Raw genomic sequence first — 22,645 nt, 5'->3', positions numbered from 1 at the left:
TCAATTAGTTACCATTAAAATCTTCTTACCGGAAAAATCTCAAGCATTTCTGATCTAAGATATCTAAACGAGTAACATAGTTTCTTATATGCCCCATTTTGAATAATGCAAATAGACCGAAGCTCTAGTGGAGAGTTCAACCAAAGTATTCTAGCAGTGTAAATCCTCAAATTACAAAGCTCCGCGCCAAATTTTAGTGCATAAGACGAAAGTTTCTAAGAGTTGAAAAATACTGATAATAAGGATATCATAATTCCAGGATTAATTTTTGGGTCATGGTCCTCCCATCACTCCCACTCCGGGTGGGAAGGAAGAGAATTTACACATTGAGGGACAAACACGAACATTTAAGCAAAAGCTACACCAAGATGATCAAAAGAAAAAATTTCAGGCTTTTCGTCCTTTGATATTTAGTCCCACACCTTTCGGTAAAAAATCATATAGATGTTAAGACCAAAGCTATATTTTGTATCCTTGAATAAGTTGTATGCAACCATGTCTTAGATTGACTCGATGTTAAGCATAATGTGTCAGTTTCATGCAATCGATTTGTTCTGACTATTTTGGTTTCTAAGGTTTAGCATCCTGCGATAAGAGATTATTAACTAAAATTAATAAAATATAACTAAGATAAAACTGACATATAAACCTCTCATCTTCGTACATCTATTTTTATCAAGAAGGTTCCTTTTAGCAGTTCAGTGAATTTTAATTCAACTGAATAAAGCTACATCTTTCAAAAGTGCAATCTTCAAGAAGAGTGACTATACCAAAAAAAAAATTATGGTTCATTCTGAACCTCAAATATAGATCTTTAAACCTAAACCTTAGATAAAACACATGAAACCTAAAGTCTTGCTCTATTGGATGTAATTCCTTGACTATTATGCGCGTACTTTGAAGGAAAATGAATAAGAAAGCCTTGAAGTTGTGGACAATAATTTTGTGCACATGAAGGCATGTTTTTGATATCTAGTGAAATTTTATTAGGACTTGATTAGTATAGATATTTGGGTGTTATTTGTAGAGAGCCAATTTTTTAAGGCTCTATAGTACTTTTGTATGCCACTTTTATACTGACAATTTTCCATCTCTATTAAATAAAAATGATTAGTCATCGCATATTAAAGAACTACTAGAAATTGTATTTAGTTTTAAGCGCAAAACTGTAGAGGATCTCATAAAAATTTATTGTTTTCTTTCAGAAGAGGTGAGCAAGCTACACAGAAGAGACCTGTAGTGTAGTGTAACTCATTATAAGAAGCTTTCTAGTTTCATCAATATACAAATTAGACTAATCTATCAAGCTTCATCCATTTCCAACTTATGTATGGAGCTTTGAATGCACAGTTATTAGTGCTACTAATGAAAAGAAAATTCTAGTGTTGAAATAGAGAAATGAGACATAGTGCAAATGGAAGACGTGATATTATCACGATCTTGGCATACTTTTTCACCAGAAGCATCAACATTCAAGACAACCTAAACCTGAGTTCAGCACAGAAGATAACATATTAGAATTAAACCTTGGAACTCTTATTATCTCAACAGAGTAATACGTGAACAAAAAAAGTGAATGAAACAACTAAATATAGATCACCTCAGGGAAACCATTATGATATTGCAACCTGGAATAGGCCTCGATAAGTCCCTCAATGAACTTTGTCACAATATCTGCAATTTATTGCACTTCAGTATGTACAGAAAATAGATATTTAGTCTTTCAATAGATAAGGTAAGGCATGTAGTACCTATTATATAAGCATGATAGAATCATACATACAAATGTACATACATAGATACTGAAACAGAATCATTTTGACTCCTCAATATGAAGAAACTAAGAAAAAATGAAAGCCAATAAAAGACAATATTTATCGGGCTCCCAAGTGCTAAACAGACAAACGAACGTACAACTACCACAGAAAAGAGCAAGAAAGCTGAAGTAAACAAGATAAAACAAAAAAAAGTAACAAAAGCATCAGTAATAGACTTTTCCAAACAAAAAGTCGGAGGAAGGCAAAATTTTACATCACCAAATAAAGCAGTAATGGACATGCAACTGAGACATAAAAAAGAGAGGTATTATTTCTTGCTTACTTTGGGTTGTGTGGGGAGTACAAAACAGATGCATTTTTAATCTTTCTAAGCACAAGAATAATACTACGCCAATAATGTAATATTATTGAAGCAAATTAAATCATCACCTTCTGAATATACCTCTCATAAGAAATTGAATATTGGGAAGTTCGGTGATGAAACAAAATGAATTGTCACTATAACTTTTTATAATCAAAGCAGATAGGTTTCTTCATAGTAAATTGCAGTTCTCCCATGAAAGCCAATTGAAGATTAGATTGTATTCACTTAAACAGACGGAGCATCCAACAAATTGAGGAAGTTCTTCTCCCTCGTGACTTACTTTCAAATCCTAAAAGAAATCCGATCGGAACTTTAAAAAAAAGACAAAATTTAAATCATATATGATAAGGATAAAGAATCTGACAGAGTGAAGGAAAAATGAGTTAAGATTTCACCGAAAATTTGTTTTTCAAAACCCATAATGTGAAGTTCACCATTATTTCCAACAAAGAGTCATACTATAAGATTTTTTTAGAAACCTGCAAAAGTATATATAAATTTTAAAACAAAGAGGAAGATTTGGGCAAAAATTGAAAGAGTAGCTAACCTGAAAATTTAACACCACACCTAAGAAGAGCGAATAGAACTGAAAAGTAGGTAAGAAAAGAGAGCGGTGGTGGCTGGAAAGCTCAATAACAGAGTTAAACAGGTAAGCACTTTTATGGCTGAGCGAAATGACTCTCGTACCCTTGGTCGACCATCATCCCTTTAGAAATATATAGAATAGATTCTAATGTGGCTTTACTTTACATTGCAACTAAGAAATTAAATTCTATTAACAATTTTCATGATAATGTATACTTAAAATTCGAATATGCAAAAGAACAAAGACAGAGACAAAATTAAAAGTAAAAACTGCATGTCGAAATATATGCACATTGACTGATATCTTCAAGTTGTGTAAAAATTGCTTTCAATATTTATCAGTTACAATAAATGTGGTATCTTGAAAATCACCCACCATGGGTGTGTTAGCCATGAACTTTACTAAAGAAAAGAGCAGCCTTAATCTTCTCTCGAGCAGTTACTTTGTTCTATAAACTTCCAGGTCCCTTTTTTTTCTTGTACGTTTATACCGGCTAAAATTAACCCCCTTTTCCTTCCGCTGACACAACTTGTGGGAAGGAAAGCAAGTACGAATATTTTCACCATGCATAAAACCTACAACTTATGCCTGCACACTTGATTCAACCTGTAGGTATTGTCATCTAACAGGTCTTTACAATATATTTTCTCTATCTACATCTTTCAACTTCTTTCAAGCTGAAGATGATACATAATGATAATATTAACTTTCATTTAGAACCTTAAACAAGATCCATCAAGGTAAATGTGAATGTGTCAATTTTGAAAGATTGAAACTTCAAAAGACGGGATTATGTAGGATATTTATATTTACACTAAACTTTTGTCTTATAAAATGATACACAATTACTTATAAGAAAGATATACTCTTTACATCAAATTAATATATTAAAGTAGAATTTAGTATTAATAATAAAGAAATATAAAGTGAATGCACACTTATGGAATAAGAGAATGTGTCATTGTAAACAATTTGATTGACACTGGAACCAAGCAGAAAAATCAGGAACTTTATTTTTTGATTTTTTTCAACTTGAAGAGCAAAATCATAGCAATGCAAAGGATATCCAAACAACTTTCATTTAGATAAAGCATAAGAACACTTTGATATCCAAATAAGAACCTATAATTGTTTTTCTCCCCCTATTTGAACCTGCAATTGTCTTTGAGGAAGAAAAGATGATTGTTGGTACATAAAAATTTCCTTTGAGGTTTTACATTCAAGTGTACATCCCTCTAGCATGCACGGAATTAATATCAAACTCACAATATAAATTGTATGCATCTATTTTTAATGTGGAATCGAGAATTGTTGTTGCTATAAAAGCCTCCACGTCGATATGCAACTAAAGCTTTATACTAAAAAAATAAATAAAGCATACCACCATTACTTAAGAAAATAACCATGCAAATATAATTATTGTGAATGCTAAAATTCTTGATTTGCCTGCAACACACAATAAAAATGCCGGTGTTGTCTTATCGATTGCCTAATTAGTATTGACAGAGAGATATTTTGAGCCTTACGGGACATTATGCATAAACTTGCAAAGTCCTCCTCCAAGTATACGTGAGCCACGAAAAGACACCATATAATCTATCCATGACAGGTGAGTTTTGATGACCCGCAAATCAAATTCTTAACCAGACTAGGGAAAGCTAATGGTTGATGTTCCATCCAACTGGTTTTCATGGAGGTTAAGCAAAAGTGTACATACACTAAAACAGTAAAATAATTTACAAAATTAGTTTTTGATATCATATAAGGTGTGGGGTTCAGTAACATCTCAAAGCCAACATATGGGCGTTGTCGTTTGTTCAACTTGGGCTTTGTACTGTTAGACATTTATTTTCAAGCGTCTCATAGAGATTCTTTATTTAATAGTCTAAATTTGTAATCTTAATATTTATTCCTAAAGTACACACATCTATACAGTATAATATGAAATATAAAGCACATCCATTTAACATTATCATATAAAATTGGAACAACAAGAGTTTGTAATTATTTTCAACCCAAAAAAGAAGGTTAGAGCATCAAGAACAAGACATTGATACTTCTTATTGATGAAAAACTCTCAGCAGCGCATCATATGATGACTACTATTTGGAGAAATACACATAAGAAAAAATTATTCATAACTTAATAATGTGCGAACTAAATGGATCACAAATAATCGCCCAATCAGGCATTATTGCCTTCAAAAGAATTCTCAGAGAATCAAATAACCATAGTTATAAAAAAAACATAGCTATAGATTTATTATCATCTATCTACTTTTTAGTTTCCAAAGATAATTAAAGGTGATTTATTAGTAGATGATGTCATAATGAATCCACTTTTCCGCTTATCCAATAGAATCAATACAATTTTATTATAAGAAAGCTAACTCCCAACCACACTCTTAAAGTCACTTGTTTAATTAACTTATTTAGTTGGTTCAATATGGCCCCTGTAACTAGTGTAGAACTAATTCTGGATTTTGTCTGCTCCTTAGTTGTCCTGTAAGTTTTTGTATATGTGCAGACAATACCTTTATATTGTAATTTACTAATTTTTGCTATGCATCTTCTTGATGCCATTTAATGAAATTCCCTTACTTCATCAAAAAAAAAAAAAAAAATTATAAGAAAGCTAGATTATAAAGCAAATTTTTTTAATTCATTCCTATATACCAAAGGTAAATATAAAATTGTCAGGACTAAGCCCCACAATAAAGACCCTTTTTTTGGGTTAAAAGGAGCAATTATTATAAAAAGAAACTACATGTTAGGGTGCCAATTGACATTATCATTGTTTTGAGGGGTGTATATCAGATCACCCTCATTGTGACTAAAGTTGTCAATATTACAATCCAAAATTTGTCTTGATGAAACAGTTCCTGTGATGTCTGCCCAAAAAGTATGTGCAGCAAACACCGGAGGAACTGTTGTTATAAAAATATTTTAAAAAAGAGTCTTCTTGGCTCCCTCCTTGGCTAGTAGATCAGCTACTCTGTTCGTCTCCCTGTAGCTGTGCTTCACCACCACATCTCCTAGCCTTTGGACGATTGACCTGCATTCAAAGATGATACAGTCAAAAATAAGGTTACCATTGGTAAGCATTCTAATTACCTATGTGGAGTCTGTGTTGATTTCCAAGGGTAAAAGGTGCCTTTCTTCCGCTAGTTGCAGACCACTTAGATGGCAAGCAATTCTGCCTGTGTATTTGTAGTATGCTGGATACTTCCCATGTAGCCCATAATCCAATTCCCACTTGCATTTCTGAACACACCTCCCACTCCTCTCTTGTCGGGGTTCCCTAGTGCAGCTCCATTAGTATTGAGCTTGTACCAATTGGTGGGTGGTGGTGTCCATTTGACCCAAATAATTCTTTTTTTTTTGTTGGTGAACTATTTACTGAAAAGGTAATATACTCAATTGCTTTAGCTATGGCAACTTTTAAATTTACCACATCCTTTCTTTTGTTGAATAGGTTATTGTTTCTAGTGAGCCAGATTTGCCAGAAGCAGAAAGGAATTAGATCTTCCCAATTGATGAAGCTGTTGAATGGTTTATTTCTAAGAAAATCCCATATGTTTCGCCAATCTCTACTATTGAAGGATGGGACCTGACTTGGGAGGAGGTTTGTACTTTTAGAGACAAGCCTTGTCCAAAATTGTTTGCATTGGGGCAGTCATAGACTATATGAGCAGATGTTTCAATTGCCTGGTTGCTGAAGCAACATTTTGGGTCTAATTGGATCCCAATATGGTGGAGGAAGTAGCCGGTGGGGAGCCTGTCATGGGATGGGAGCCAGAAGAAGGACTTGATTTTATTAGGAACTTTAAATTTCGAGATCCACAGGTAATTGTTGCTTGTGTTTTCACAGTATTGGTATTCAAGGTTGTGAAGTAGGGAATATGCTGACTTTAGACTGAAGATCCCATTAGTGGTAGCCCCCCCAGATCATTATATCTTCTTTAATTGGGTTTGGTGTGATGAAAGTATTTTGGATTGTGTTCTTGATGCTTGAGGGTATGTCTAGTGATATAGAAGAAAAACCCCAAACCCTAGTGTTGTGGACAGATGCCACTGTGATGGCCATGTCTTCTTTGGAAAGAGGTCCCTCTATGATGGATCTGATTGATGGGAAGTTTGGGATCCAAGGATCATTAAAGAAATTAACTCTATTCTCTGAGTGTACAACCCATCTTTTGTCTTGCATACATGTTCCCACCCTTTGAGGATGCATTTCCAGATATGAGACTTTGATTTTTTTGGTGGTTGTCTCCAGTTGCAGTGTTTGGCTATGAGAGTTTTTGCCCAGAAAGAGTGGGGGTTCTGGTTGAGTCTCCATGCCATCCCTGAGTTGATTGCTTTTATTTTTCAGCTCAGCTTTCTGAATTCCCAAACCACTCTCAGCTTTTGATTTTGTGATTGTATCCCAGGATAGCAGGTGCATTTTCTTTTTTACACTGGTGGTACCCCAGATGAAATTTCTTTGGATTTTGTCGATTTCTTTGGATGTTTTGGAAGGGAGTTTAATGTATTGCATGACATGGTTAGGCATTGTGTTGAGTGATGATTTAGCCAGCATAGTTCTTCCAGCCATATTGAGCATGTTAGTTTTCCACCCAGTCAATTTTGTGTGAAGATTGTCAATGATGAATTGGAAGTCATTGTGGGTGGGTCTTTTGTGGAAAATTGGGAAACCCAGGTATTTCTCAAAGGAGGCTGATGCCTGGATGGCAAGGGTGTTTGAGATGGTTTCCATTTGGTGTGGTTGACAGTTGGCACTGAAGCAGACTTTGGATTTGCTGAGATTGATTTTCTGCCCTGAGGCCTGATTGAATTGGTTGAGAATGTTGAGGATTGTGCTGCAGTTTCCCTGATTAGCTATAGCAAACAGTGTTAGATCATCAGCAAAAAAGAGATGAGATATCTTTGGCCTAGATCTACTAATGCTAATGGGTGTCCATTCCTTGAGTTGGACACTTCTCTCGATGGACCTGGATAACTTTTCCATGCAGAGGATGAAGAGGTAAGGTGACAAGGGGTCCCCTACCTAATACCTCTTGTGGGTTTAAAGGACTTTGTCTGCTCTCCATTGACAAGGACAGACATGGATGAAGAGCTGACACAAGACATAATGAGATTGATTGTAGCCTTGGGGAAGTTGAAGACATGGAGGGTTTCTTTTATAAAGGACCATTCAAGTCTGTCAAAGGCCTTTTCCGGCTCAATCTTGAGAATCATGTTGGGTATTTTTCCTTTCATCTTCCCAAAATGGGTGATGTATTCTTGAACAATTATGGAATTATTAGAAGCTCTCCTGTTGGAGAGGAAGCTAGCATGAGAAGGGCCAATGATAATGGGCAAGAAAGGTTTGATCCTGTTCACTAGAATCTTAGTGATAGTTTTGTAAACAGTATTGCATAGGCCAATGGGCCTGAAGTTCTTGATCATTGATGCCTGGGGACATTTGGGAATGAGGCATAGAAGTGTTTCATTCATCAATGGATGCATTGTGGATGTAGAGAAGCAGTTTTTACAGAAGGAGATTACATCCTTTCCCACAATGTCCCGGTATCTTTGGTAGAAGAAGGGGTGAAGGCCATCAGGCCCTGGAGCTTTGAAAGGCTTGAAAGAGAATATGACATTCTTGATTTCACTATCTCTGAGGGGCATTGCCATAGAGCTTTTTTGGATTTCTGAAAGGGAAGGCCCCATTGGGCTCTGAGTGTTGTTGCTTCTTTGTGAGTAAGTATGGGAAGTGGAGTAGAGATCTAGAAAGAAGTTAGCTATTGAATTTTTTATTCCTTGGGGCTCATAATGCCAATGTCCTGATTCTTCCTTAAGGGAGAGGATTCTTTTCCTCCTCCTCCTATTAAGGGTTGAAGGGTGGAAGAATCTGGTGTTGGCATCACCATCAGCAAGCCAGTTAATTCTGGCTTTGAGTCCAGAACTCTTCCTCATTTTTGAGGATAGAGTCAAGCTCTTCAATAAGATTGTTTTCCAAGTTCTGGAAGAGCTAGTTTGATAGCTAGGGGATTTCTGGATCCCAGCTATCTTGGAAAGGAGATGCTTCTTTTTGTGGAAGATGTTGCCAAAGGTTGTTTTATTCCAAATGGTGACCTTTTCTTTAAATCTTGTGGTGGAAGGGATCAGGGTGAAGTGAGAAGGGAAGGAGTCCCTGATGAGGGATTGGAACATGGGGTGGCTACACCACATTGATTCGAGCCTAAAAGGCTTGGTGGTAGCCAGAGGGTGGTTATTTTTTAGCTTACCTAGCAAGGGACAATGGTCAGAGTGGGTCCTTTCTAGGTGGGTAATGCTAGCCTCTAGGTATTCATTTACCCAATGGTTATTGGCAAAACACCTATCAATCCTTTCAAGGATGAGGCAAGACCTATTCTTGTAGCGTTTGTTGGATCAAGTGTATTTGCTACCTTTGAACCCTAGGTCTACAAGTTGGCAGCTATTGACACAATCCCAAAATAGGTTGCTCCTATTTGTGTTAATGGGGTTGTCACCAAATTTGTCCCTAGCTTTTAAGACTTCATTGAAGTCTCCCCTACAAACCAACTACCATTATAATTTTTGGAGATGTCAACTAGGTTATCCCAGAGGGCCTTTCTATCCTCTAGAAAATTACTAGCATAAATTGCTAAAAATAACCAAGGGGGGTTTGAGGGGAGTACCTTGACCATAGCATGTATACCTTGTGATGTCACTGCTACCCCGTCCACTTGAAGGTATGCCTCCTTCCACATTGTAACTATGCCTCCTGAATGACCCACTGCTGGGAATTGGATGTGCATGTCACAATAGAGCTCTTCTGCCAGCTTCTTGTGGTCAGCTATTTTTGTTTCCAACAGTACTAGTAGTGGCGGCTTGTGCCTTTTGACCATCTCTAAGCAATGTCTCCCGAATTCGGCACTATTTCCCCCCTAACATTTCATATTATAAAGTTCATTTGAGGAAGAGAGGTTTGGTTGGGATTGCTCGTCGATGCTTTTTCCCTTCCCTGGGGTGGCATCTGTTCTCTTCCCCTGTTCTGTGATGGCATTGATCTCATCACTGGTGTTAGAGTCAATAGAGGTTCCAACAGGCCTTGGCTTTGATGTTGTGATGACCCGAAAGGTCATCACTTGCTTTAAATTAAAATCTGTGTTTCCGAGGCCTTGAAAACCTCGTTTAGAATCACCTCGATTTGCGTGCGCAGTCCGAGCACGTAGCCGGAAAGCTTAAATATGAAAATCTGTGAAAAATGACAAAATTTAGCTATAAAATGAGTTAATTTCACTTGGGTCAACGTTTTGGGTAAACGGACCCGGACTCGTGATTTGACGGTCCGGAGGGTCCGTAGGAAAATATGGGACTTGGGCGTATGCCCGGAATCGAATTCTGAGGTCCCGAGCCTGAGAAATGAAATTTTAAAGGAAATTGTTTTCTAAAATTATTTAAGGAAATTTGAAATGAAATTTAATTAGAACATGATGGTATCGGACCCGTATTTTGGTTCCGGCGCTCGATACATGTCTTATATATGATTTAAGACGTTCCTGTGAAATTTGGTGAAAACGGAATCCATTTGACGTGATTTGGACCTTAAATGCAAATTTGATGTTTAAAGAAGTTTTGAGAAATTTCATTGATCTTGAGGTTTAATTCGATGTTCATGATGTTATTTTGGTGATTTGAGTATACGAATAAGTCCGTAGGATATTTTTGAGGTTGTGTATATATTTGGTTTGGAACCTCGAGGGCTCGGTGAGTTTTGGATTGGCCACGGGGTGAAATTTTGGACTTAGGAAATTGCAGGCCTGCAGGCTTCGCATTTCCCAAACTTTCTTCGCAATTCCCAGATTCGCATTTCCCAAATTTCTTCGCAATTCCCAGGTTTGCATTTCCCAAACTTTTTTCGCAATTCCAAGGTTCACATTTCCCAAATTTTTTCGCAATTCCCAGGTTCGCATTTCCCAAACTTTTTTCGCAATTACCATGTTCGCAATTCCCAAACTTTTTTCGCAATTCCCAGGTTCGCAATTCCCAAACTTTTTTCGCAGTTCCCACATCTGAGACCTGCAATTTTCATATTCTCTCAAACACAAACACGCTTCGATTTTTCAAGAATTCCTTCTTCTCCAAATCAATTGTAAGTCGTTTTTAACTAACTTTCTTCAATTCTTAGCATCTTTTAACATGATTTCAACTTAAAATCAAGGATTTTCATGGGGGAAATTGGGTGTTTTGGGTAGAACCTAGGTTTTTCAAAAATTGGAGATTTGGACCTCGATTTGAGGTCCGATTTCAAAACAAATCATATATTTGAGTTCATGGGGGAATGGTGAATCGGGTTTTGGTTCGAACCTCGGGTTTTGACCATGTGGGCCCGGGGTGATTTTTGACTTTTTGGGTAAAACTTTGGAATATTCATTTTCATGCATTCAAATTGATTCATTTAGCGTTTATTGATGTAATTAAGTAACTTGTGACTAGATACGTGCGAATTGGTGGTGGAATCAAGGGGTAAAGCTATAATTGAATCGTGAATTATGTTCGAAGCATCGAGGTAAGTGTTTGGTCTAACCTTAGCTTGAGGGATTAGGAGTTAAGTCCTATTTGCTATGTGGTAATTGTTGAGTACGACGTATAGGCATGGTGACGAGTATCTATACGTTGGTGTCTAGTATGCCCGTGGGTCTTATATTGTGATTTTCATGACTTTGTTGTATCTTTCATGTCTTGGTGATGGTTTCTACATGTTGTGTAAAGTTTGTGGAAGGAATTGTGACCTATGAACATTTAAGGAGTGTTGGCTCAAGTTGAGTAACGAATTGTGAAAGTCTAAGTGATAATTGAATCTCTAAAGCATTGGCTCGAGTTACGAAGTGAATTGTGAAGTAAAAGTGAGAAAGAAAAGAAGTTATTATGTGACACCCTTGCCGGACTATTGTTGATTTATTTGTTATCTCCCTTGCCGGGATGTTGATATTACTGATGTTATTCCCTTGCCGGGACTTATTTGTCGAATTGTTTCTCCCTTGCCAGGGTCTTTACTACAATTTCATTTATTCCCTTGCCTTATTGTTTGTGATTGTTGTTTGGGTGAGGAAGAGAGTTAAAGCACGAAGGGTGATGTCGTGCATTGTTTGTTTTGTAAGGAAAGAGTGTAAAGCACGAAGGGTGATGCCTTGCCGCACGATGTACCATTCCGTGCCTATTATATTGATTTCATGGTGAGGAAAGAGTGTAAAGCACGAAGAGTGATGCCGTGCCGCACGATGTACCATTCCGTGCCTATTATATTGATTCTTATGGTGAGGACGAGAGTAAAAGCACGAAGGGTGATGCCGTGCACTTGTCCTTGATTTTCCTGATTCTTGGTGATAATTGAGTTATGATGTCCTTTACGTTTATTTACTAATTTTCTGTTGTTACTTTCCTTTATTTCGAGGTTACAGATTCCCTTACCTTATTTGCCTTGTGATTGTTGTTTGGGTGAGGAAGAGCGTAAAGCACGAAGGGTGATGCCGTGTATTGTTTTGGTGAGAGAGAGTACAAGCACGGAGGGTGATGCCGTGCACTTGTCTTTGATTTTCCTAATTTCTATTGATAGCTGTGTTACGGTTTCCCTACACTAAATTGCTGGTTTCCTGTTGATACTTGTTGTACCCCGCAGCATGATTTCCCCTTCCTATTTTCAATTAAACTGTGGTGATCCTCATATTTATTTGTTGCTCTTCTGTTACTATCCGGTGTTTCCCCGCAGCATGTTTTCCCCCTCCCATACTTGACTGTATATGATTGTTTCTTTCTGTACTTCTTTTCTGCTGTATATAGTTAAATTGCACAGGTTTATTTGGTGGTCTGGTCCTATCCTCGTCACTACTTCGCCGAGGTTAGGCTAGGCACTTGCCAGCACATGGGGTCGGTTGTGCTGATACTACACTCTGCACTCTTTTGTGCAGACCCTAGTGTTGTAGACTTCAGACCGCAGTGGGATTGCTGATTCTTGCTCATCAGGCGACCCGAGGTAGTCCTGCAGGCGTCCGCAGGCCTTGACGTCTCTCCTTCTATCTACTATTACTGTTTCTTTCATGCATTTCCAGAGATAGTGTTGTATTTATTTCTTTCAGACCTTTAATTGTAGTATTCTTAGACCGTCTGTGAAACTGTGACACAGACCGGTGATACATCAGCTACGTCTTCGGAGGCTTTGTGGAGGTTGGGTAAGTTTCACCAAGCTCTTCACTACTACTTTCAGCGGTGCATCTACTGAGGATCCCCAGGATTATCTAGGCAGCTGTCACAAGGTTCCCAGGAATATGGGGATAGTTGAGACCAATGGGGTCGATTTTGTCACTTTTCGTTTGTCTAGATCCCCCAAGACTTGATGGAGGGATTATTGTTTGGCCAGACCAGCCGGATCGCCAGCTTCGACTTGGGAGCAGTTCACGCAGCTATTTCTGGAGAATTTTCTCCACATCACTCAGAGAGAGGTATTAGAGGTGGAGGTAGAGATGCTAGAGGTGGAGGTAAAGGTATTAGAGGTGGAGGTGCAGGTATTGTTCTGGTTTGTGGTAGAGAAGCTTCGGTTTTATTTTGTGCCGTATCTGGTCGTGCCTAGTGATTCTTTGAGTGCCCCTATTTATGTGTCTACGCCGGTGGGTGATTCTATTGTGGTGGATCGCGTCCATTGTTCATGTATAGTGGTTATTGGAGGTCTTTAGACACGTGTAGATTTGCTTCTTCTGGACATGGATGATTTTGGTGTTATATTGCTGATGGACGGGTTATCACCTTACCACGCTATCTTGGACTGTCACGCCAAGACTGTGACCTTAGCTTTACCGGGTTTGCCTCATTTAGAGTGGAGAGAGACTCCTGGTCATTCTACCCGTAGTGTTATCTCTTATGTGAAGGCTCGACGTATGGTCGAGAAGGGGTGTTTGGCCTATTTGGCATATGTTCGTGATTCTAGTGCTGAGGTTCCTTCCATAAATTCTGTGCCCGTTGTTCGTGAGTTTCCTGAGGTTTTCCCTTCAGACCTGCCGGGTATGCCACCCGATAGGGATATTGACTTTTGCATTGATTTGGCTCCGGGCACTCAGCCCATTTCTATCCCGCCGTATCATATGGCCCCGCCTGAGTTGAAAGAGTTGAAGGAGCAGTTGCAAGACTTGCTTGAGAAGGGTTTCATTAGACCCAGTGTTTCGCCTTGGGGTGTGCCAGTGTTGTTTGTTAAAAATAAGGATGGGTCGATGTAAATGTGTATTGACTACGGGCAGTTGAACAAGGTTACAATCAAGAATAAGTATCCATTGCCGAGGATTGATGATTTGTTTGATCAGCTTCAGGGTGCCAAGGTATTTTCGAAGATTGACTTGAGATCTGGCTACCATCAGTTGAGGATTAGGGCATCCGATGTCCCTAAGACAACTTTCCGCACTCGGTACGGGCATTATGAGTTCTTGGTGATGTCATTCGGGTTGACAAATGCCCCGGCAACTCTTATGGATTTGATGAACCGAGTGTTCAGGTCTTATTTGGATTCGTTCATGATAGTCTTCATGATGATATTTTGATATATTCCCGCAGCAGGGAGGAGCACGAGCAACATCTTAGAGTGGTTCTTCAGACTTTGAGGGATAGTCAGTTGTACGCCAAGTTTTCAAAGTGTGAGTTCTGGTTGAGTTCAGTTGCATTCCTGGGTCATGTTGTGTCAGCAGAGGGTATTCAGGTTGATCCGAAGAAGATTGAGGCAGTCAAGAACTAGCCTAGACCAGCATCAGCTACAGAGATTCGGAGTTTCTTGGGATTGGCAGGCTACTATCGTCGGTTCGTGGAGGGGTTTTTATCTATCACAGCCCCGATGACCAGGTTGACCCAGAAGGTTGCCCAGTTCAGGTGGTCGGACGAGTGTGAGGCGAGCTTTCAGAAGCTCAAGACAGCTCTGACTACGGCACCGGTGTTGGTTTTGCCCACAGGTTCCGGGCCTTATACAGTTTATTGTGATACATCCCGTATTGGACTTGGTGCAGTGTTGATGCAGGATGGCAAGGTCATTGCCTATGCTTCGCGGCAGTTGAAGATTCATGAGAAGAACTATTCGGTTCATGATTTGGAGTTGGCAGCCATTGTTCACGCGTTGAAGATTTGGAGGCATTATCTGTATGGCGTGGCATGTGAGGTGTTCACGGATCACAAGAGTCTGCATTATTAGTTCAAGCAAAAATGAGTTAAATTTGAGGCAGAGGAGGTGGTTGGAGTTGTTGAAAGATTATGATATCACCATCTTATATCATTCGGGAAAGGACAATGTGGTGGCCGATGCTTTGAGTAGGAAGTCAGCCAGTAGGGGCAGTCTTGCTTATATTCCGGTCGGTGAGAGACCACCTGCTTTGGATGTTCAGGCTTTGGCCAATCAGTTCGTGAGGTTGGATATTTCTGAGCCCAGCTGTGCGTTAGAGGCACGGGTATGATGATCCCCGAGTGGAAGTGGGAGCGTATCACTATGGACTTTGTTACTGGACTCCCACGGACTCAGAAGAAGTTCGATGCAGTGTGGGTCCTTGTTGATAGGCTGACCAAGTCAGCGCATTTCATTCCTTTGGCAGTCTCCTATTCTTCCGAGAGGTTAGCTGAGATCTATATCCGGGGGATTGTTCGTCTTCATGGTGTGCCCATGTCTATCAATTCGGATCAAGGTACGCAGTTACCTCACATTTCTAGAGAGCAGTTCAGCGAGAGTTTGGTACATGGGTTGAGTTGAGCACAACGTTTCATCCCCAAATGGACGGACAGTCCGAGCGGACTATTCAGATTTTGGAGGATATGCTCCGAGCTTTTGTCATTGACTTTGGAGGTTCGTGGGATCAGTTTTTGCCTTTAGCAAAGTTTGCCTACAACAACAGCTACCAGTCGAGCATTCAGATAGCTCCTTATGAGGCTTTATATGGTAGACGGTGTCGGTCTCCGGTTGGGTGGTTTGAGCCGGGAGAGGCTCGGTTGTTGGGTACGGATCTGGTTCAGGAGGCCTTGGACAAGGTTAGGATTATTCAGGATAGGCTTCGTACAGCTCAGTCCAGGCAAAAGAGTTATGCAGACCGCAAGGTTTGAGATGTGGATTTTATGGTCGGTGAGCGGGTATTGCTCCGAGTGTCGCCTATGAAGGGCGTGATGAGATTTGGGAAGAAGGGCAAGCTTAGCCCTAGGTTCTGTGACGACCCAAAGGGGGTCATCACTTGTTTTCTTACCCATTCTGTACTTCCGAGGCCTTGAAAACCAAATCTGGGGTTGCCTCGATTTGCGTGTGCAGTCCGGGCGCGTAGCCGGGAAGCTTAGATATGAATTCTGTGAGAAAAATGCTAAATTTTGATATTAAGTAGAATAAATTTGACTCCGGTCAACTTTTTGGGCAAACGGACCCGGACCCGAGATTTTACGGTCCCCGAAGGTCCGTAGGAAAATATAGGACTTGGGCATATGCCCGGAATCGAATTCCGAGGTCCCAAGTTCGAGAAATAAATTTTAATTGTTTTCTGAAAATAATTAAGGAAATTGGAAATGAAATTTGATTAAAAGACTATGGTATCGGCCCCGTATTTTGGTTCCGGTGCCCAGTACAAGTCTTATATATGGTTTAAGCGCTTTCTGCAAAGTTTGGTTGAAAACGGACGTCGTTTGACGTGTTTCGGACTTAAAATGGAAATTTGATGTTTTATGAAAACTTGGAAGAAATTATGAATTTTGAGGCTTAATCCAATGTATATGATGTTATTTTGGCGATTTGATCGCGCGAGTAAGCCCGTAGGATGTTTTTGAGGTTGTGTGCATATTTGGTTTGGAGCCCCGAGGGCTCGGGTGAGTTTTGGATAGGTGTCGGAGTGCATTTTGAATTTGGAAAAAAAAATCTGGTCTTCGGTCCTGGTATCTTCGCATTTGCGAAGACAGTTCTCGCAAATGCGAGCTCGCAAATGCGAGCCCTTGATTGCAAATGCGAGGGAGGGGGCACTGTGCTTAGTTCGCAAATGCGACCAGGAGGTTCGCAAATGCGATCCTGGTCTTTTCGCAAATGCGATGTTTTCAGTCGCAAATGCGAGACCCTCCCATTTGGCCTGAGTTCGCAAATGCGAACATTTTTCTCGCATTTCCCATACCTGCTGGGTTCGCAATTGCTAACCCAGTTTCACAAATCCCATATCTGAGACCCAGCTATTTATATACTTAACCGATTTTGAACTTCATTTTTCACATTTTCTCAAACACAAACACCCATAGGCGATTTTCCAAGAAATCTTTCTTCTCCAAATCAATTGTAAGTTAATTTCTACTCAATTCCTTCAATCATTAACATCATTTAACATGTTTTCAACCTAAAATCAAGGATTTTCATGGGTGAAATTGGGGGTTTTGGGTAGAACTTAGGTTTTTCTAAAATTAGGGATTTGAACCTCAATTTGAGGTCCGATTTCAAAACAAATCATATATTTGGGTTCGTGGGGGAATGGGTAACCGGGTTTTGGTTCCAACCTCGGGTTTTGACCACGTTGGCCTGAGGGACGTTTTGGTCATTTTACCTAAACTTGCGTCTTAGCTGTAAATTAAATAGTAGAATTAGTTGCTTGAGATGTTATTTACGAGATGTAATTGAAATGAATAGATTTGAGACATTTGGAGTTGGATACTCGTGGCAAAAGTGTGGTTCCTAGTTGATTTTTGAGCCGGTTCGAGGTAAGTGGCTTGTCTAACCTTGTGTGGGGGACCTCTTCCCCTTAGGACATGATATTTGATATTTGAAAGCCTCGTACGTGAGGTGACGAGCGCGTACTTGAGCTAATTGTTGGAAATCCGTTTTACTTGAAGTATTTAAATTGAGTTCATCTTGCTTATCTGTTTATTTGAATTGCAAGTTTATCCTATGCTAGTTTAGAGAAGCATGTTTATTTGACTTACTTGCTTAAGTGCTTAAACGGTCTTGTTTGTACTACGTGAAGCATGTTAGGATAGGATTTCTATTACCCTTTCTTAGTTTAGCATTTATTCTAATGTTTTGGACTGTTATTGTGTGCTTTAAATTGGGACTACGGGACGACATCCCGGGAGATCCCCCTATACTTGTTATGTTCTGGACTAAGGTGCGGGATACCAAGAGATCCCTGGCACATGTAAATGTAAGATTTGAGGATACCAAGAGATCCTCGGGATACCAAGAGATCCCTCGTGTATATGATGAGGATACCAAGAGATCCCTAGTGTATATGATGAGGATACCAAGAGATCCCTAGTGTATATGATGAGGATACCAAGAGATCCCTAGTGTATATGATGAGGATACCAAGAGATCCTCGGGATACCAAGAGATCCCCGGCTATTACTCCCTGTTGTGAGCAGTATTCCTTATATTGTTTTGTTTCTGCTTCCTATTACTGTTTCCCTTATTTATCCTGTTTAGATTCTCGCTGTAGACTTTATCTCTACTATTTTCCTTATCCTATCATATATTGTGTTTTATCTCAGTAGGGCCCTGAACTTTCTCGTCACTACCCAACCGAGGTTAGGCTTGGCACTTAGTGAGTACCGCTGTGGTGTACTCATGCCCTTTCTGCGCATGTTTTTCATGTGCAGATCCAGGTACCTCCACTCAGGCGCACTATCCTTGAGGCGAGGAGAGCTACAGAGACTTCGAGGTATATCTGCAGCGTCCGCAGACCGAAGAGTCTCCTTCTTTACTCTATCTGTAGTATTTAGCCTTCTTTCGTACTTTTGCTTTAGACATTCTGGAGTTAGAGCCGTATATTACTTTTCGTTAGCCTTGTGTTCCCGTGAGTTTCCGGGTTCTGGGGTGATATTGTAGACTTCCGCATTTGAGTTGTATATGCCGAGCGGCATTTATATACAGTTTTCTTTTAGTTGTTCAGTTTTAATTAATTATTCCACAAGCGATGTTATTTTTCCTCATTGTTAGGCTTACCTAGTTATAGGGACTAAGTGCCATCACGACATGTTCACGGAGGGCGAACTGGGGTCGTTACAAGTTGGTATCAGAGCTCTAGGTTCGTAGGAGTCACGGAACACAGGCCGGTTTATTAGAGTCTCGCTGATCGGTACAGAGACGTCTGTACTTATCTACGAGAGGCTATGTAATCGTTAGGAAAATTTCACTTCATTTGATTCCCTGTCGTGCGAGATTTTTGACATCACAATCCTAGTCTTCTGCCTTCTATTCTCTCACGGATGGTGAGGACACGTGCTACTCGAGAAAGATGACCTTCGGAAAGGTTTAAAGTTAGCAGCAAATGTGGGTTCAAGTGCCACGAAGATAGATTCTATTTAAGGCAGCGGCTGAGCAGCAAAGGATGAGGAAAGACACGTGGGAAGTGTCAGGCGGTGGCTAAAATTTCTAGGAGGCCGAGTATAAGAGGCCAAGGGCCGAGTAGTCGATTTAGGGGATGAGTCCCTCCAAAGTGGGAGAGTGGCGGAGTTGCATATGGGCTTTGCAGTGGGATGACCAGGTACCTTAAGGAGAGTTTGGAGTGATCTGAGAATATTAGTGATTGGTGATTTGGGGTCTACGGATTTAATTAGAAGTATGAGCTTTTATGCGGCGGGAGATTTGATATAACGGGAAGGAGCTTCTTGAATGAAGAGGGATGCAACATAACTTTGAATTGGAAGAATATTGCCGCACATTTAATTGATGTCCACGAGGGGTGAATGGACTTGTGCAGCTGAAGAGTGAGCTCGGACTCAGGATGAGTTATTGATGTCGTGGTGATTGTACCCCGTGCAGTAGCGTTGGAAGATGCCGGGGAGTGATTTCTACAGGTAGGTTATTCCTGTGAGCAGGTTAGCAGCCGCGTGGTTGGCGAGGCTTCTGCGAAGAATTATGTTGGTTATACAGCAAAGGGATCGGTCGTGCGAATATTGTTAATGATTCAGAGTATAAAAAAAAGGGGGTTTCAACAGTGAGATATCGAGAATTTTGGTGGTTGATTGCGCAAGGTTATGTCACTAAGAGATTAAGAATCCCGGTGAACTCCAGAGTTGTGTAATAGTGGCTTCAAGCTAAGTGGGAGAGTCCCACCGCCTATGATTGGGTTGCATGGTTAACCACTTGCGAGGTTTTCAGGTTGTTAGCATATTTCTGGGTTATTCGGCTACGGGAAAAGAACATAAGTGGTAATTTGAGCAAAGGAATTGTTAAAGGGTGCTATGGTTGGCCTTATTGGCTCATGTTCAGACTTGGGGAAGGATTCGGGACTTATGCCTTGTATGGATGCGAGTTTCGAGGGGAGTGATTCCGCTGGGTGCCTCGTCGAGAGGATATTCATGTGTTGTAAGATTTATGGAGTTGATTATATTCGGGACCAAGTCAGAGCGAGTTGCTCTCAGCAACGGTCCTAATGTATTCAAAAAGAGGTAAAGCGTGGTGCCTAATGATTTCGAGCCTATAAGTGCAGTTAAGAATCAAGCTTTTATAGCATGCTTATGAGTGGAGGCCCAGAATGTTCTATGGTGTTTTGACTTGCGGTGTAGCACTTGAGAGAAAGATGAGAAAGGACTTCGGATTCGTAGAAGGATTAGCGGAATGGGCATGTCAGTTGAGGGTGCGAATGTGCGCACAAGGAAGGTATGAAATGGTTCGTGGGATTTGAGACAGCATGATCTCGCGGTTCCAGGTCACTCGGGGTGAGTGCGGAGGGAGTGTGTTATGTGTTGAAAGAAGTTATTGTTATTACTAAGGCAATCAGGGTAAATCGAAGGAAGATATATTGGTTAACCATAGTTGAGTTGGCGTATTGGTGGTAGAGGTCAGTTCCTTCAGCGTGATCAAGTTATGCATGTGATTTGTGGCGGTACGTGTGAAGTTTGTCGGTCGCCGAAATTAATGTTGTTCAGAAGCATTCTTCTGATATGGCCTGTTATGTGTAGGCAAATCCTGGAATGGCCATGGTGGCTTAGTCCACTACTTGGAGGTTTGCACATTCTACGATTATGAGAATTCACCTAAGTGTTGCTATGGTTCTCCTGAAGTGAGTTGAGTGAAAAGCCTTTATGTACTGAAGTGTTAGCCTAATAGTGGTTCCGAAGCTATGATGAAAAGCGTGTTCTATCGTATGTTGGCATGTTAGGTGCGGTGAGTGGTATGGAATTCGAAGTAAAGATCAAGGTAACAGCTCGGTGTGGACAAAGATGTCACGAGCTCGGATGAGCAGGAAAGGAGTTTCGATGTTTGAGGTAAGTTGGATTTGTCATCAACGTCACCTGAGATCGGTGTTTGGTAAAAAGGGCTTTCATCCTGGTTAATGATTCTTGATCGCTTTTCAGCGTTAGTGCGGCCGGTGGTTTGGAGGTACGACCCAGTTATTTGTTATGGTAGGATATAGGAGTGTGTCCCACAGGAAGATTGTATAAGTGTGGCAGGTAGTCACTGGGTTGATTAAAGACTTAAACCAAGTATGGAGGTTGTGATGATATAGTTGATTTGAGAATATATGCCTGGAGGGCACTCAGTTTATTGAGTTGTGGACTGCAGAGGATTACTCCTGAGTGATGGTTGTTCTTGTGTGTTATGAGAAAAGGGAAGTTATTATGGACCTTTAAAGGGTTATTAGCCTAGTTGCTGCAATTAGAAATTGGCTTGAGGTCAGTGGATTGATTTAAATGTGAACAGGGGCTTATATCAGGCCAGATGTGTTCATCTCAGCAATACGCTCCTTATGGAAGGGAGTCGGGGTGTTATTTCGCTGTCAGCTATTTCATGTAATGATGTATTGGGTCGTGCGAGTTGTGAGAGGGCTTGGTGAATTTCTTATGTGTTGAGGTTCCGCATAGAGATGAGGCTATATGAGCAGGATGGCTCTTGAGATTTCAGATCATATATCGCACTTCAGTTGTGCTTGAGTTTGTGGATTTATAGTGTTATATGTCTCCCCAGGGAATGGTATTATACACTTAGCGTGTTTATGACTGATATTCAGTATTTTGTTGTAATGAGCAATTTAGCTCGATGTACATCTCCTTATGTGAGTTCCACGTGTGGATCGGGTGGCACGCCGCCATGGGTATGTTATTTGGATCGGGTGGCACGCCGCCATGGTTATGTTATGTGGATCGGGTGGCACGCCGCCATGGTTATGATTGCTCGGATCGGGTTGCACGCCGCAACAGTGTGATGTTCAGTACAGCTTCCCATATCTGTTTATTGTGTTCTGTTTCTTATTTTCTGGAGGAAGCTCATATTAGCTGTGCGCACGCGTCGCATGTATGATTCGCGAGCGGGGTAATTGAAATTTCTTTTCAGAATTCTTTTCCTTTTTGTATCGCATTCTAATTGGTAGCCTATTGGCACATTATGGCATCATATGAGACTTTTGGTCATGTCGGGGTGACTTATTGCCTGAGCAGCTCGTACTGGGTGAGACTAGACTGTTGGATTCAGGATCAGTGCAATCTGATTACGTGAAATATATTAAGGAGCAAAGATCATTATTTGGTTCAGAATGAGGTAATGGTTCTTGTCAGAAGTATAGACTCAATGATTGGTTGACTCGACAGTCGATTATGAATTTCTGCACATCTCTTCCATCGTGACGGCATTGTAAGAGTTAGAGTAACACCTGTGTATGTCATGGAGTGCAATGGGAGCATCAGATTCGTGGGATTTTGGCTAAGTCAATCAGAAAATATTATTGTGGTCCGGTGAGTAAAGTGATGCGAGGTGTGAATTCAGCAAAGTTATGCAGCCATGTTTGGGTACAGCGTGTAGCGATTGATATGGTGATCTTATGTTGGAAACAGGTCGGGCATAGAATTCCGGATGTTGGAATTGGGCTCTAAGGCTTATTTGCTTGAATAAAAAGGAATATCTTCAGAATTGATCGAGCTGATGTGCTCAACTGAGTTGTAGTAGCACGAAGGTGCATGA

The 22,645-nt window shown here is 40.4% G+C and overlaps 1 long non-coding RNA gene across 4 annotated transcripts; it reads right to left on the bottom strand.

Moving 5' to 3' along the window:
* Positions 1,177-2,783, bottom strand: LOC109241857. 4 transcript variants are annotated; one of them, XR_002070311.1, is made up of 4 exons: positions 2,690-2,783; positions 2,208-2,431; positions 1,601-1,674; positions 1,177-1,488 (listed from the first exon to the last, which is right to left on the bottom strand). It is a non-coding gene; the product is annotated as an uncharacterized LOC109241857 (long non-coding RNA). The 4 variants fall into 4 exon arrangements; XR_002070308.1 differs by lacking the exon at positions 2,208-2,431; XR_002070309.1 differs by lacking the exon at positions 2,690-2,783 and having other exon boundaries at positions 2,208-2,667.

The sequence above is a fragment of the Nicotiana attenuata genome, chromosome 1 (assembly GCF_001879085.1).
Source record: "Nicotiana attenuata strain UT chromosome 1, NIATTr2, whole genome shotgun sequence".
NCBI lineage: Eukaryota > Viridiplantae > Streptophyta > Magnoliopsida > Solanales > Solanaceae > Nicotiana > Nicotiana attenuata.
The sequence above is the reverse complement of the archived record's forward strand: the minus strand, read 5'-3'. Positions and strand labels throughout refer to the sequence as shown.